This window comes from Leopardus geoffroyi, chromosome A3 (assembly GCF_018350155.1).
Source record: "Leopardus geoffroyi isolate Oge1 chromosome A3, O.geoffroyi_Oge1_pat1.0, whole genome shotgun sequence".
NCBI classification, from domain to species: domain Eukaryota; kingdom Metazoa; phylum Chordata; class Mammalia; order Carnivora; family Felidae; genus Leopardus; species Leopardus geoffroyi.
The window spans coordinates 17,047,658-17,062,763 of NC_059336.1; the positions used below are offsets into that span (position 1 = coordinate 17,047,658).

At 45.2% G+C, this 15,106-nt stretch overlaps 1 long non-coding RNA gene across 1 annotated transcript in view; it reads left to right on the top strand.

Moving 5' to 3' along the window:
- LOC123580191 overlaps positions 1-13,574 on the top strand; it is a 39,205-nt gene extending 25,631 nt beyond the window's left edge. Inside the window, exon 4 of the long non-coding RNA XR_006703168.1 lies at positions 13,378-13,574. This is a non-coding gene — a long non-coding RNA (uncharacterized LOC123580191). The remainder of the gene's footprint in view (positions 1-13,377) is intronic.
- Positions 13,575-15,106: the final 1,532 nt, after the last annotated feature.

Genomic DNA, 15,106 nt, shown 5'->3' on the forward strand with positions numbered 1-15,106 from the left:
AACCCATGAACAGCAAAATCATGACCTAAGCTGAAGTTGGATGCATAACTGACTGAGCCACCCAGGTGCCCCAAGAATAAAAAATAGTTTTAGAGTTTGGGTTATTTGACTTAGGAGTGCTACCTCTGTAATTATGTCCTAGGAAATAATTAGAAGTATACCCAAAGGATATTTTGTACAAGGATATTTATTGCACAAATGACCAACAATTTATAATTAGTTCAATTCAATAACTTTTTTTTAATTCAATAAAATTTGATGCTAAACATTCATATGGCAGAAAAACATGTAGTCATTCACACTATACCATGGAGGAAGATCCAGAGATAGGAATTAGGATATAGATTCAGACCCAAATTAACAATGAATTAAACACGGTGGACGTTTCCTTTTCCCTCATGCAGTCGTCTGGAGACGGTCAGTCCCGGGCTTGCAGCGGCTCTGCTCCATGAGGTCACTAAGGGACCCAGCCTCCTTCTATCTTGTTGCTCTGCCTCTGTACAGCGTGGTGCAAGGCCGCCCACATTTCATCCTCATTCCCTGAGAGGTAGCTGAAAGTGGCCAAAGAGAGCAATGGAGGGCATGTGTCTTTTAGTGCAACATTTGGAAATAGTATACACATCACTTCCACTGGTTAGAACTGGGTCACATGGCTACCCCCTAGCTGCAAGGGAATCTGGGAAATGTAGTTTTTTAAAAAAATTGCTGCTAATCATCAAAAACGTGGGAGGATTCTGTTAGTAGGGGGAGAATGGGAGAGTGGATGTTGGAGAGCAAACAGCACCCTTTGACTCAGCACAGAAAACAATTTTACAACATATCAAATGAGAAAAGCGGGAAATAAAACGGGATCAGTTTTACATGTCTGCATGTACCCATACAAACAATTCTTCTCCCCCTACCTCCCCATATAAACAGTGGTTATCTTTGAGAGCTGGGGTTGTAGATGATTTAACTTTTCTTCTTTGTGCTTTTATTGTGTTCTCCCAATTTCCTACAAATTAACTCTCTCCCCCATAGTCAGAAAAACTCAGCATAGATACATTAAAAGAAGTAATTTAGGAGAGAAAGCAATGTGTGTTGTGTCTGAGGCCACCTCTCCTTTCTTCTCTGACTTAGCTCTGCCGGGCCTCTTTTGTTGGTGGATTTCTCATTTCTCATGCAAAGGGATGGCATTGTCTATTCTATGCCTCAGATAGGAAAGCCCAGAGTGGGTTGTCAGTGAGTTTATTTTAGTGTGATGCAGGCACTTTTCTGCCAGGAATACAGCCAGCCTCAAACGTGGCCTTCTCCTTCAGGGGGATAATTAAGAGCTGTTCTCTGGTTCTCAGGAAGGAAGCACGAGCTCCTGTACAGAGATGGGAAACACAGGGGTACTTCAACAGAGGATGGCTCTGGAGGATGGTGCAGGAACCGTGAAGGAGGAAGTGCTGAAGAGGTTGTGCTGCACAACCCTCCGGGACCTCCTGGAGCCTGAGACGTGAGGGGTTTGGGCAAGACCTGCTTCTCCCTGGGTTCTGGCTTCTTACCTGATCTTTCCCAGAGTGGGGACAGTTCTGACTCCTCAGCGCTTCGTAGGATTGGTTGTCAGCTTGGCCTTTGGTCTAATGACAGTGTCTCAAGACTCCACAAAAACAGGGCGAGGGCCTCCTGTGTGCCAGGCATTGTTGCGGCTGACAGGAGTTTAAGGTGCTGCTCTGCCTTTCACTCACCGCGTGATTGCAGAGTACTCACCTGCTCTGTGCTGCAGTTTCCTCACCCCTGAAGCAGGACAGTACAAACCCTACCTCACAGGATGGGTAAGAGGATGAACTGAGCTGAGGCCTGTGAAGTGCCTAGTGTGTGTCTGGTGCGGACGAGGACACCAGATTAGTTTGCTGGGGCTCCCACAGACCGGATGGCTTAACCAGCAGCGCATCGCACAGCTCTGGAGGCTGGAAGTCCGAGATCAAGGCGTTGATGGGGCTGGTTCCATCTGAGGCTGTAAGGCAGCACCTGTTCCCGGTCTCTCTCCTTTGGCATGTAGGTGGCTGCCTTCTCCCTGTGGCTCTTCATATTGTCTCCCCCCTGTGCCTGCCTGTGTCCAGACATCCCCCCTCTTAAAAAAATACCAGTCTTATTGGGTTGAGACCCACTCGAAAGACTTCATCTTAACTGAATTACTTCTGTAAAGATCCTGTCTCCAAATAAGGTCACATTTGAAGGTGGGAGGAGGTTAGGATGTCAGCCTATGACTTTTGGAGGGAAGACAAATTCAACCTGGAACGAGCAGCTCTAGGGTCTAGAGCAGAACACTGGAAATCTTGGTCATTATTGTCACCAGGTCTTTGTGAGCTTTGACATGTCACCCTGCCCCAAGCCATGGCACTGATTTCCTGGAAAAGGGGACAGCAAAGTCTTTCCTGCCTCAGACACGATGGTGACACTCCTGTCCGTCTCCCAGCGCTCTATCCTGGACAGGTCAATGTGCCAACAGTCTCTGGAGTGCTGGCCAGTTTCTGCCCTCTAGGGCCATTCCTGTTCAGCAACTTCTCCCTCCTTCTAGGAGGTTGAAAATTTCATTTATTATATTCATTTACTTAACCACCACTTCTATCATGCTTACAATGTGCCAGACATTATTCTAAGCGCTTTACAAATATTAACTCATTTAATCCTCCTAACAACCTTATGGGGCAGGTACTGTTATTACCTCCTAGATGAGGAAATGGAGACACAAGGAAGTCATATAACTCACCTGAGATTTCATGATTAGCAAGTCGTAGAGCTTGGCTTTGAAGCCCTGTGGAGTTTTGTTCTGAACAGCTACACTATGAAAAGGAAGTCAAGTGGCAGGACTATAAACTTTGGAATCAGAGAAATGTGAACTTGGATTCCAGCTAAGGGGCAGTAGAAATTTCCACCACTGCCTGTTTCGTCTAAACCTTTTCTGAGAAGAATGGGCTCATCCTGTACTTCTCTTCATCACATTCCCTTGTGTCATGCCAGGCTCAGCTCATTGGACTGGGGTGGACATGTGACTTAAGGACACCCCATCTGTTGGCTGAGACCCATGATTTGGATGCCCAATCAGATTTCATTCTCAGACATTTGGCTAAGATGCTTGAGCAGTGACCATGGGAGCTGAAACCTTTAGTCAAAAGGTGTTGTTGGGCTGGAAGGGTCCTTTTGGGTCATGTGTACTCTGGGGTTAGAAGGCTCTGGAGGACAGGTATGGGCAAATTGAGGACTGCTTTCAGAGATGGAGAGAATGGAACAGGGCACAGAGAGATACAGAGATCCCTTGTACTAGGGTAGAGATTGTCCCCAAGACACACACACACACACACACACACACACACACACACACACACAGTTGGTGCTTCTCCCCTTCATTGGGCAGGCACCCCATCCCTCAATCCCTCAAGATCCTGTGAGTGTTGGCTGCTAATGCCTTATAGTTGGTCCTTCTCCAGAGAAACCCTCGACCTAATGACTTCCCGGCCACGTTGGTTAGTTCCCCACCCTCAGCCACCAGCTGCCAATGACTGACTTACATGGGGTACAAAAAGCCAGCTTCCTTTATTCAAGAGGGAACCAACTTTGTGTTTCCATTCATGCTCTTGAGCTCCCTGTGAGATCAGGCTGAAGCTTGGTTTCCACCCAAGCTGGTTTCCACCTTGCTTAGCTCTCTTTTTTCCACTTCCTTGTCCTGCTTCCTTCTCTCTCTTTCTCCTGAAAGCCCCTTCAGTAAGTCATTTACACAAGAATCTCCCATCTCAAGGGCCAGATGGATTCCCAAGAAAAAAAGAGATATTGTTGTCCATAAGATTTCGTTTTGTTGTGTTTCCTATCCCAAAATGTTGGGTCATCTACTTTCTTTATAGTAACCCCTCTTTGCTTGAGTTAGCATGAGATCTCTGCTTCTTGCAGCAAAACAAGTCCAAATTGTGTGAACTTGGTAAAGTTAACTCAACCATTCTCAAGTTCACTCCATTAGGAAAATGGTACCCATTATTCTTATGATTTCAGTGCTTGCTGTGGTGACTTACTAAGAGAATGCATGTGACAGCTGCCAGCATTGTGATTGGCTTAGAGTAGGCACTCTATTAATGACTTCCCTTTTCTTTCATAATATTCTCTTCCTCCCTGTTCAAGTCAGTTCAGGGGGAGCACAAGGAGAAATTACATCAGAGAAATATATCATATATCAGCACGACTTTCAAAGCAACATGGAAATGTGGGTGTTTGGAGAGGTAATGATTTAGAGTCCCAAAATTCCAATTTCAACTCTTTAGCCCATTGCTTCTCAAATTATAATGAACATATAAGTCACCTGGGGATTTGTTAATATGCAGACTCTGGACGGAGCCCGGGATGCTGCCTTTGTAACAGCTCCAGGCAGTGCCCATGCTGCTGGGCTTTGGAATAGCACAACTTTGAGTAGCAAAACTTTAGTCTGTCTTTGGTTCCAGAGTGATATTTTTTTCTTCCCCAAACAGAAAATCTGAATGGCAGGCTCTTCCCTTTCCATTTTATTTTGCATGTCTTGTAAGATGTGGTTCTTGCCAATAAGGAGGTCTCAGTGGTTGAGGTGTCCTTTGGAAAGCTGTCCTTTGTAAAGTAGAGCTAAGTGTAGGACATATGGAGGCTGATGGGGGCACTTGCTCCTGGAGAAAGGAAAGTGGGAAAAGTCAGGGAGGTCTCCTTGGAAGAGATGGGCTATTAGTCTATCACTCTGTGTAGATACTTCCTGATTCCTGTCTTTCTGCTCCTTTAAGCAAGGACCACACACTAGAAACACAGGGCTGCTGTGATGTCACTGTTGCCTGCACTCTGGTCCAGGTGCCCTGCCATCTGAACAAGACTGTCCACACCTGAGCCCAGCATATCCCTTTGGTCATGGCCTTGGGCCTCCCGCTCCCTACATGTTAGAAATCCTAGCCTGCCTGTCCATGATTCAGGGCCTGTTTTTACACTGCATTTATAAAGATAAGTTCAGGGAGTTCAAGATACAAGAGAAAAATTGTGTTATTTCTACAACATTTACTGCAATTCCCCCTTTTATTATAATCCTGGACAAGTCCTTGCAAACATTCCCCTTTCCACACTGAGATTAATTTTCCTTATTCATGGCTGCCAGCAACGTAGGTAGGTTTCTTCCATCTGCTCTTTTTTCCTTTGCCATTCTCCTTTTTTTTGCCCCTCTTCTTCCCTCAGGGTTCGGAGAGTGGAGGCGTTGTCTCAGAAAGGCCACTGTTGGCCGGAGTAGGGGGAGGGAAGTCTGTTGCTAAGCCATCTTCTGTTGGCACATCTGGGAGTTTTCACTTATAGTCTAGAAGTAACTGGACAGAGAAAAGGTCCTTAATTGATGAGTCCTTTCCTTAACTTATGTTGAGAATGTGCCAGAGATGTGCCAGGCCCTGCTCCCGGTGTCACGGACAGAGCAGTAATCAGGCAGGGTTCCTAACCTGACACACTAGCTGGGCATGTTACACGTTCCTTATCAGTGGGGGCACCTAACACACACACGTGTGTATATACACATGCATGTACACACACACACTGATCTTCACCCTCCTCAGTCTCACTGTCTTCAGGGAATGGCCTCTGTCCCAGGCCCAAGGAGAACAAAAGAAATTCCTAGAAACATACCTCACACCGACGAGCATGGCTATTATCAAAAAGATAAGAAATAACAAGTGCTGACAAGGATGTGGAAAAAAAGGGAACCTTGGTATACTGTTGGTGGGAATGTAAATTGGTGCAGCCACTGTGGAAAACAGTATGGAGGTTCCTCATTTATTTTTAAATTTCATACAATCCAGCAATCCCACTTCTGAGTATATATCCAAAGGAACTGAAATCGGGATCTTGAAGAGATATCTACACTCCCAGGTTCATTGCTTTATTATTCACAAGAGCCAAGATAATGAAACAACCTGATGTCTGTCAAAGGATGAATGGAAAAAGGTGTAATATATAGCAATATTATTCAGCCTTAAAAAAAAAGGAAATCCTGCCATTTTTGACAACATGGATGAACCTGGAGGATATTATGTTAAGTGAAATAAGCAAGACAGAGAAAGACAAATATTGTATGATATCATTTCTATATGGAATATAAAACAGCCAAATCCATAGAAGTAAAAAGTAGAATGAAGGTTGCCGAGGGTGGGGGCAGAGGGAAATGGGGAGATGTTGGTAAAGGGGTACAAAGTTTCAGTTATGCAGGATGAGTACGTTCTGGAGATCTAACGTACAATAATATGACTCACTATATTGTGTACTTGAAGTTTGTTAAGTAGATCTTAAGTGGGCTCACCACACACCAAGAAGAAGAAAATGGTAACCCTGTGAAGTGATGGACATGTGAATCAGCTTGACTGTGGTGGTCGTTTCACAAGGTATCTGTATATCAAAACATCAAGTTGTACACCTTAAATACATACAATTTTAATTTGTCATTTATACTTCAGTAAACCTGTTTAAAAAAAAGCTAATACACTTCAATAACTTAAATCTGGAGACATTTTGAGAACAAACAAAGTGAGAGCCACAGGGAAGGTTTGGTATCATCGGTCAAAGAAGCCAAAATGCTGGGGACTTACTTGATGTGGGAGAGGGGACAAGCATCCCCTGGAGGATCTGGCGCCTCGGAGGAAGAGTGCTCTTGATAGGTGGCCATGAGTTAGATCTGGGCACGATGTGCTTAAAGACAGAATTCCATGCACCACAAGGAGAGGCTCTTGCCTGAAAACTGATGGTGAATACAGACAATGCTCCAATCCCTGTGGAATGATTGCACTCAGCTCCCTAAATTCTGTGTTTCTCCATATTTATATATGCTGTTACCCAGTGAATACCTGATTAAGGAATGCAGCTGCCAAATGAATACATTTGTTGCTCATCAAATGGCACCATAAAGCCAGCGATGATGGGGCTTATTAAAAACCTTCTTTCACTCAGTGAAAAATCCCCCACATGTCCCAGCCAGTCTCAATATCGCAGCTAATGAAATGGGTAACCAATACACAAAGAGATGTATTCAAGAGCAAATTAACTGCCTCAGGAATATGCATCATAAAGATTGCAGCCTGGAAAATAAATAGACAGTGTATTGGACAAATTGGCCTCGTGTTTAAGTGTTGATGGGTTGGAAATATTGGTTTAGCTTCTCGATAGAAGCAGGCAGTATGGGATCCTGGAAGGCAAACATTAGCAATGAAAAATCAGGCCGGGGACCTTCTAATTAGCTAGAACTGGGGAAAGGTGTGAGGAGTGACAAACATTTATTGAGCCACTTCCTGAGAGCCAGCCAGGCCTCGTGCTGGCCCTTTATGTATGTTGCCACTTAGTCCTTTTGTCGCCCAAAAAGGTAGGAGCCCTAGATTTTTGGCTTCACCTACCTGTGACCACATGATGAGATTACACAAAGAGATTTTGTTTTCTCTGTCTGTGCAAACTATTAGTGCAAAGCTTCTATCAGATTCTTTAAAAATACCTCCTTTAAATTGCCCCTGGGTACTACCAGTCTCCTGAGCCCTTGCTCATGATTAAAAAAAAATTTTTTTTCCCTTTGTTTCTTCTGCTCCAAATTCTTGTCCTGCTCTCCCACTGCCTACTCTGCCTTGATTCTTTTCTGGGAAGCTTCCAGATCAAAGGGAAGCAGCAACCTGAAGGCTGAATGACCATTCCTACTGTGGCTCCTCCAAGACCCGAGGTTGAGTATTAACACTCGTATCCCAGTCTCTAGATGCAGGAAATACACACACACACACACACACACACACACACACACACACACACACACACACTCTAAGGGGGAAGGCAGTAGTGTGGGTTTCAAGTCATGTGGATGTGGGCCCTGTGATCTGGGACAGGCTACCTGATTCCCTTGAGCCCCTGTTACCCCACAGGAGAGGTAGATGATACTGCCTTCCTCAAAGGTCAGTTTGGAGGAACTGATGAAATAACGTGTAGAAGATTCTAGAGTCCTGATCTACTGCATGATTTTCATAGACCTTCCTTCTTTCAACAAGAGACAGCCATGGAGTTAGTTGAAGGGAAGGTCACTGCAGCTGTGGGGCCCCGCCTCCCTATGAGGGACTAAATGAGCTGACTTAATGTGCGGGGAGACCACAGGGAGACAACACCAGCAGCCCCACCTGCTGGAACACGTGCCCTCTGTGCTTGCTTGGGCAGCATTTTCATGATTATGCTTATTGTTTTATATTCATATATTTAATATAATGTTATTATATTTCGTTAGTTTGAGCCTGATTTTTATGATTGTTTTAAAGAAAAACTAGTGAATTGTTTAGACATATCCCCTGATCCATTACAGGCTAGTCAACAGTACATTTCCATTTGAGGTTAACAGACTCTGAAGACCTGTAAAAGGGCTGTGCACCTCATTTATTTGTTGGTGCATGTTCTAGATTGAGCTCCCCCAGAAGCAGACAAAGATATGCATGCGAGTAGTTTTTCTGGGAGGGGATCTGAAGAGGCAACCAGGAAGGTTGGACAGGGAAGGGAATGCATAGGCTGTCTTATTGAGCAGGTTACTGCCATTGGCCACTGGGAACTCCTGATGGGCAGTTTAGAACATACAGCATGGTTATGCCGCCCGAGGGCTGAGGGAGCTGGGGTGTTTTTGCGCTAACTTTGGTGAGTTGTTGCTTGAAGGCTATTCCTGGGGACATTTATTCTCCAGCACTTCTAGCCTGCACACAGGGGATGCTCAAGGGAGGGATGCAGGTACTTGCACTAGGAAGCCATCACCTTGCACAGGAGTGGCGAGTGCCGAGGGGATGTGGGTAAACGCTGATGGTGTCTATGCAAACTTAAAAATCTGGGGTCCATAGCACATCCTACATTTTCAGTGATGTGTTTCTGTATTTGTCTGTCTTTTGCTACAAGCTATGAGCTGTCTGAGGACAGAGCCATCTCTTGTTTTCATCCCCACTGTCCTGCAAACAACTGCTGACTGACTGACTGAATGATTGAGGGAATGAGCGATTGAAGACTTGAAAACACAACAGGACTGAGATTGCAAATCAAATGCCTGCAAGAGCCTGGAGGGTCATGAGTCAGAGAGGCAAATATAGATCCTGCTTTTGAGATGCTCACAGCCCAGGGGAGGCAGACCCTACTCCATGACAACACAAATGTTTAGGGTCAGTGGCATTCCTTTACCTCCTGGGCATGGAGCTTGACTACATTTCCCAGACTCTCTTGAAATTAGGTGAGATCATTGGGGCGCCTGGGTGGCGCAGTCGGTTAAGCGTCCGACTTCAGCCAGGTCACGATCTCGCGGTCCGTGAGTTCGAGCCCCACGTCAGGCTCTGGGCTGATGGCTCAGAGCCTGGAGCCTGTTTCCGATTCTGTGTCTCCCTCTCTCTCTGCCCCTCCCCCGTTCATGCTCTCTCTCTGTCCCAAAAAAATAAACGAAAAAAAAAAAAAAATTAGGTGAGATCATGTGATTGAGTTCTGACCAATGGAATGTGGGCAATATAGACCAATTCCCAGCATGGTTTGCAAAATTTCCTATGCAGTTCTCACCTTTCTCTCCTTTTCACCATCCACTGGATACATGGAGAGAACTCCAAGCACTGAGAGGAGGGTGGAGCCACAAGAGGGAAAGAACCTGGGTCTCTGAATGACTGCCCAGAGGAGAAATTTCCACAATTCTAACTGAACTGTCTTGTATCCTGATGTCACTGAAATGGGTTGTTTTTTACATCAGTTCCCTGGTCTGACTGACATAGTGCCCTAAGGGAACATGTCAGGAAGAATGCTTTGGGAACTCCTTGGCCTTCTTAGAGGAAGGCTCTCTGCTGGGGGAAAGGTCAGACTCCTTCTCAGGGTTCATTAAGGAAGCTGTAGGCTCTCTTCCAGGACAAGAGAAGTATGGAGCTGGGGAGTTGGGCAGATGTGCTTCCATGTATGTTAAATTAAACCCAGTCAAATGGATTTTGTGACGCTCTTTGGGGAGGACAGAAAGAACTTCAGGCAACAATACTTACCCCAAATTGTTGGTGAGAATTGCATTTCTCATCTTCCAGGGATTCTTGGTATGATACATCCCAATGGCGTAGGGTCAATTCTACTCCTTCTGGGGTAGTGAAAGACTATGAGTTACTTGTGGAAAATGGTTCTACTTCTGAGAGCCACTTTTCCTGCTCACTGTGTGAACAGTTAACAGTGGCACTGAAGTTCACAAGGCAAGCAAAGATCACTGAGTTTGAAGCTCTACCATCAACTTCTTTCCTGCCCTGGGAGATCTGGGACAAAGAGTGTATATTCTCCTCTTGGTGCTTATCTGCTTCAGAAGGAAAGGGGAACTGGTTCAGTCCCTCATCATTTGAGGTGAATGTGTCCAGCCTCTTTGCTGAATGTTTACATTATCTGTATGTAGGGAAACCAAGAGGAGAATTCAGAGAATATGGTCCTGCTTTCCTCAAGGATCATATTACAAGATTCAGCAACTAAGTGAGGCTCACCCTTATAAGATGAAGGTTCTCAGGGCCTTCAGAGCCTCAGAGCCTCAGAGCCTATGGGGGCTGGAGAACAGGTGTGGAAATCAAGGCAGCTCCTGAGGGTAGGAAGCAGAGTCCCTGGGAGATGGGATTAACCCCTATATTTTTAAAAGTTACTTTGTACCTCTGCTCAAGATTTAAGTTCCAGAGAGAGAATCCAGCTATAGAAAGCATGAGACAGCACAGAGGACTCCCAGAGACATTTAGTCTTGTAGGGCTCCCCAAAATTTTCTAAGGAGATGCTCAGTTTTTGCTGATGCTACTGCTGGCCGAGAGAAGGTAACCTTTGCCATTCTCATAAGAGTCGTCGTAGTCTCCAGGTGTGCTCCCCAACCCCCTGATTATTCTGGACACTCTGCCAACAAACCAGTAAAGTGCAGCTGTAGTGCCCTTCTGAGTGATGGCTGTGAACCTGGGAGATCCGGAGGTGAATTTTCTAGACATAGCTCACTCAGCAGGTCCAGGCGTCGGTGCTGCCTGAGGTCTATTCCTGGGTGGGAATTGGCTTTAGTCCTATTTGATTCTTCCTTCCCCCAACAGGCAAACAGCTCATCATGTAGGGCCTTTTTTTTTTTTTTTTTTTTTTTCAACGTTTATTTATTTATTTTTGGGACAGAGAGAGACAGAGCATGAACGGGGGAGGGGCAGAGAGAGAGGGAGACACAGAATCGGAAACAGGCTCCAGGCTCTGAGCCATCAGCCCAGAGCCCGACGCGGGGCTCGAACTCACGGACCGCGAGATCGTGACCTGGCTGAAGTCGGACGCTTAACCGACTGCGCCACCCAGGCGCCCCATGTAGGGCCTTTTTGTTACAGATTGTGGCAGCTCCACTGCCAGGTACCTCTGTGTCTCTTAAGATTCAATAATCCCTATGGGGCGCCTGGGTGGCGCAGTCGGTTAAGCGTCCGACTTCAGCCAGGTCACGATCTCGCGATCCGTGAGTTCGAGCCCCGCGTCGGGCTCTGGGCTGATGGCTCAGAGCCTGGAGCCTGTTTCCGATTCTGTGTCTCCCTCTCTCTCTGCCCCTCCCCCGTTCATGCTCTGTCTCTCTCTGTCCCAAAAATAAATAAATAAACGTTGAAAAAAAAAAAAAAAAAGATTCAATAATCCCTAAAAAATAGTAATAATAAAATAAAAATAAAAATGAAATAGTCCCAAGGCAATATTTGAGCCTAGACGTGAGAGTGGTCGGGGCGGTGATGGCCCCTGCCCATGATGAGAGAGGGGCATCTGCAGGGATGTGGGTGGCCAGATTATTCTGAGAGGAAGCCCCTTTTCTGGGGTCTCCAAGTGACTAGGGACAACAATTTCAGAAGAGCAGCAAATTCCAACCTCTCTGAACAAAGAGGCACTGGATTAGATTGTTGAATGCATCAAAAACAAGTCTTGAGATCTTAATGTTTCACCAGGGCCTTCTAACACTTCATTGTTTGGTCATCTGGGCTGTGCCATCAGGAGGCAGTCATCTCACTGCACACAGACTAATTTCTGCCTATGGGCCAGGATGGAGCTTCTAGAACAGAGAAAAATCAAATCAGAGCACAGTTCGCCATGGGAGGGAAAAGGAGAAGGTTTTAAAAGGTGATGTTTTACTCCCTCTTTAAATGTTCATTAGTGTGCTATCCAAAGGCTTATTTACCTCTTAAGGCATTTATGAAGCGTTTTCAATGTGTGAGGCATTGGAGGGGTGGATGAAAACACACATAAGGTATGAGCCTCACCCCCAAAGGAATTATAAACTAGGGGTAGTGATAATAGGTAATGTTCATGTGCTATATAGTTTGGAAGGCTTTTTTTGGTGAATATTGTAATGCCACTGATTATAAGTACTGTTGAACAGTCAGCATTTTTCCCGAGTGCATCAGGAAACTGAAGCTCTGAGAGGGCAACAATTTGACCAAGTTCATGGTTCACACAGCTTGTCAGAAAAGAGACTAAATTTGAACTTGGGTTCTTTGTCTAAATCTCTTGCCTCTTTAGCCAAGGAGACAGACACACATGGTGAAGTGATACGAGGGATTGTATGAATATTAGAAAAGAGGAAAGAGTCTCCAAGATGCAGGGATTTTTTTAAAATGTTTTATTTATTTTTGAGAGAGAGAGAGCGCGCAAGTGGGGTACAGACAGAGGCAATGGGGACAGAAGATCCGAAGCAGACTATGCCCTGAGAGCAGCAAGCCAAGTGCAGGGTTTGAACTCACAAACTGCAAGATCATGACCTGAGCTGAAGTGGGACGCTCAACAGACCGAGCCACCCAGGTGCCCCAAAGATGCAGGAATTTAAAAATTTTTTTTTAACGTTTATTTATTTTTGAGACAGAGAGAGACAGAGCATGAACGGGGGAGGGGCAGAGAGAGAGGGAGACACAGAATCCGAAGCAGGCTCCAGGCTCCGAGCCATCAGCCCAGAGCCCGATGTGGGGCTTGAACCCATGGACCGCGAGATCGTGACCTGAGCTGAAGTCGGACGCTCAACCGACTGAGCCACCCAGGCGCCCCGATGCAGGAATTTTTAAAGACAGATGAGGTGTACTGGTGTGCTTGGGGTCTTCAAGCAATGAAAAAATTATGGTCAAGCTGCTCTACATGGGAAAATGAGAAAGATTATTTTTTAGAAATTTGAGGAGGAAAAGAGCAAGGAGGAGGAGGACACTGAGGAGGAGGTATGGAGAGAGAAGCCTTCAAGATGGTTTTTGCCTGGGGACCATTTAAGGTGATAGGATAGCTCCAATGACTTTTGAAAGCAGCCATGCCTAAGTGCTGTTTTATTCACTTGCTGTTTTGTATTATGTGTCTCTTGGCCATGGCCTTCCAACATCTTTGGCAAAATGTTCTACATTCTTGCTTTTTTATCAGTGGGATTTTGAAATTGAAGATGGGATTATTTTCACCTGTGGATCAACTTGGTGTAGAACGAAGATGGCATGTACAGAAGCAGGAATCCAGAGGCTGAGGTGAGCATCCATTCTTTTATTCATCCATCTGTCCATCCATCCATCCATCTATCCATCCATCATCATCCATCATCCATCATCCATCCATCCGTCTATCCATCATCCATCATTCACCACCCCTCCCTCCATCCATCAGCCATCCATTCACAATCATCCATCACTCACCCATCCATCTGTCATCCACCGTCCATCATTCATCATCCATCCATCCATCCGTCCATCCATCATCCATCCATCCTCCATCACCCATCCACCCATCATCCATCCATCCTCCATCCATCCTCCATCTGTCCTTCTATCCACCCACCCACCCATTCACTAATTCATTTATTCAAATACTCATTGAGCATCTACCATGTACTTGGCTCTGCTCTGGGTACTGGGGATACTATAATGAATAACAGACAGATACCCCTTTCCCAGGAGCAGCCAATAAGTATGAAAATCAGACCACAGTAAAGCAACTGAATAGATTACCAAGATAATTTCAGACTGTGATAAACACCATGAAGACAATAAAACAGGGTGATGTTATAGAACAGTGGTTCTCAAAGCTTTGCTCCTAGACTAATGGCATTAACACAACCTGAAAACTTGTGAGAAATATACATTATCAGGACCCACTCAGACCTATTGAATTAGAAACTCTGAGGAATGGGACCCAGCAATCTGTATTTGAAGCCCTCCAGGTGAATCTGATACATGTTCAAGTTTGAAATCCACTGGTATAGAGTGACAGTGTGGTTGCCTGAGGTAGGGTAGTCCGAGAAGGCTTCTTAGAGGAGGTAACATTTGAATTGAGATCTCGATGATAAGAGTTTAGTTGTGTAAGCCTAGAGATATATCTTCCAGGCAGAGAGAATAGCAAATGAAAAGGTCCTGAGATAAGATCAAAGTTGGGGGCCTTGGGAGACTGAAAAAAAAAAGGCCAGTATGGTTGGAGTGTCATGTACAGTCATGCAAATTCATGATGACAGACAGTGCTAGGAACGTTCTGGTTGCTCTTTGGATATTCATTCTCTTTTTTATAGAAATGTGATCTTTGCACATTTGCATTGGAAGCTACATATTGGGATTCTTTTTGAAAGTAAAATAATTAATTTAAATCTTACTAGTAATACATATATAAATTTTCCTCATAAATGGATTTCTTGGCTTCTTATGAAGCTGCAGTTTGTCTTGGGAAGATTGCAGTGGGCTAGGAGGCAAGAGGATTGGGATCTAATTCTGTCACACTCTGTTCACTGCTGCTGACCCCATCTGCAGGGTGAGAAGGAGAGCTGGTCTGTCTCCTGAAAGAGAAGACTGCTGGCATCTCCTTGAGGGGCAGTCTAGTTGTCCTTCAGCCCCCTCACCTCCTATTCTACTTGCTGATTTGACCTTGGATGTATGTGCCTGGGGCAGGGCAGGAGGAAAGAGGCAAATGGGTTCCCTTGGAATTACCACCTATGTCAAATGGTGTTTTGGAAATCTGCTTTGAATATACAGTAATTCTGGGAGCTGAATTCCATGCTCTCAGTGGCAGTTTTCTTCATAGTTATTGCTCTGCTGCTGAACCCAAGTTTTATTTCTTGCAAACAGACATCTGATGAAAAGAATAGTAAACAGAGCTGCACAATCAGGGGCATGGC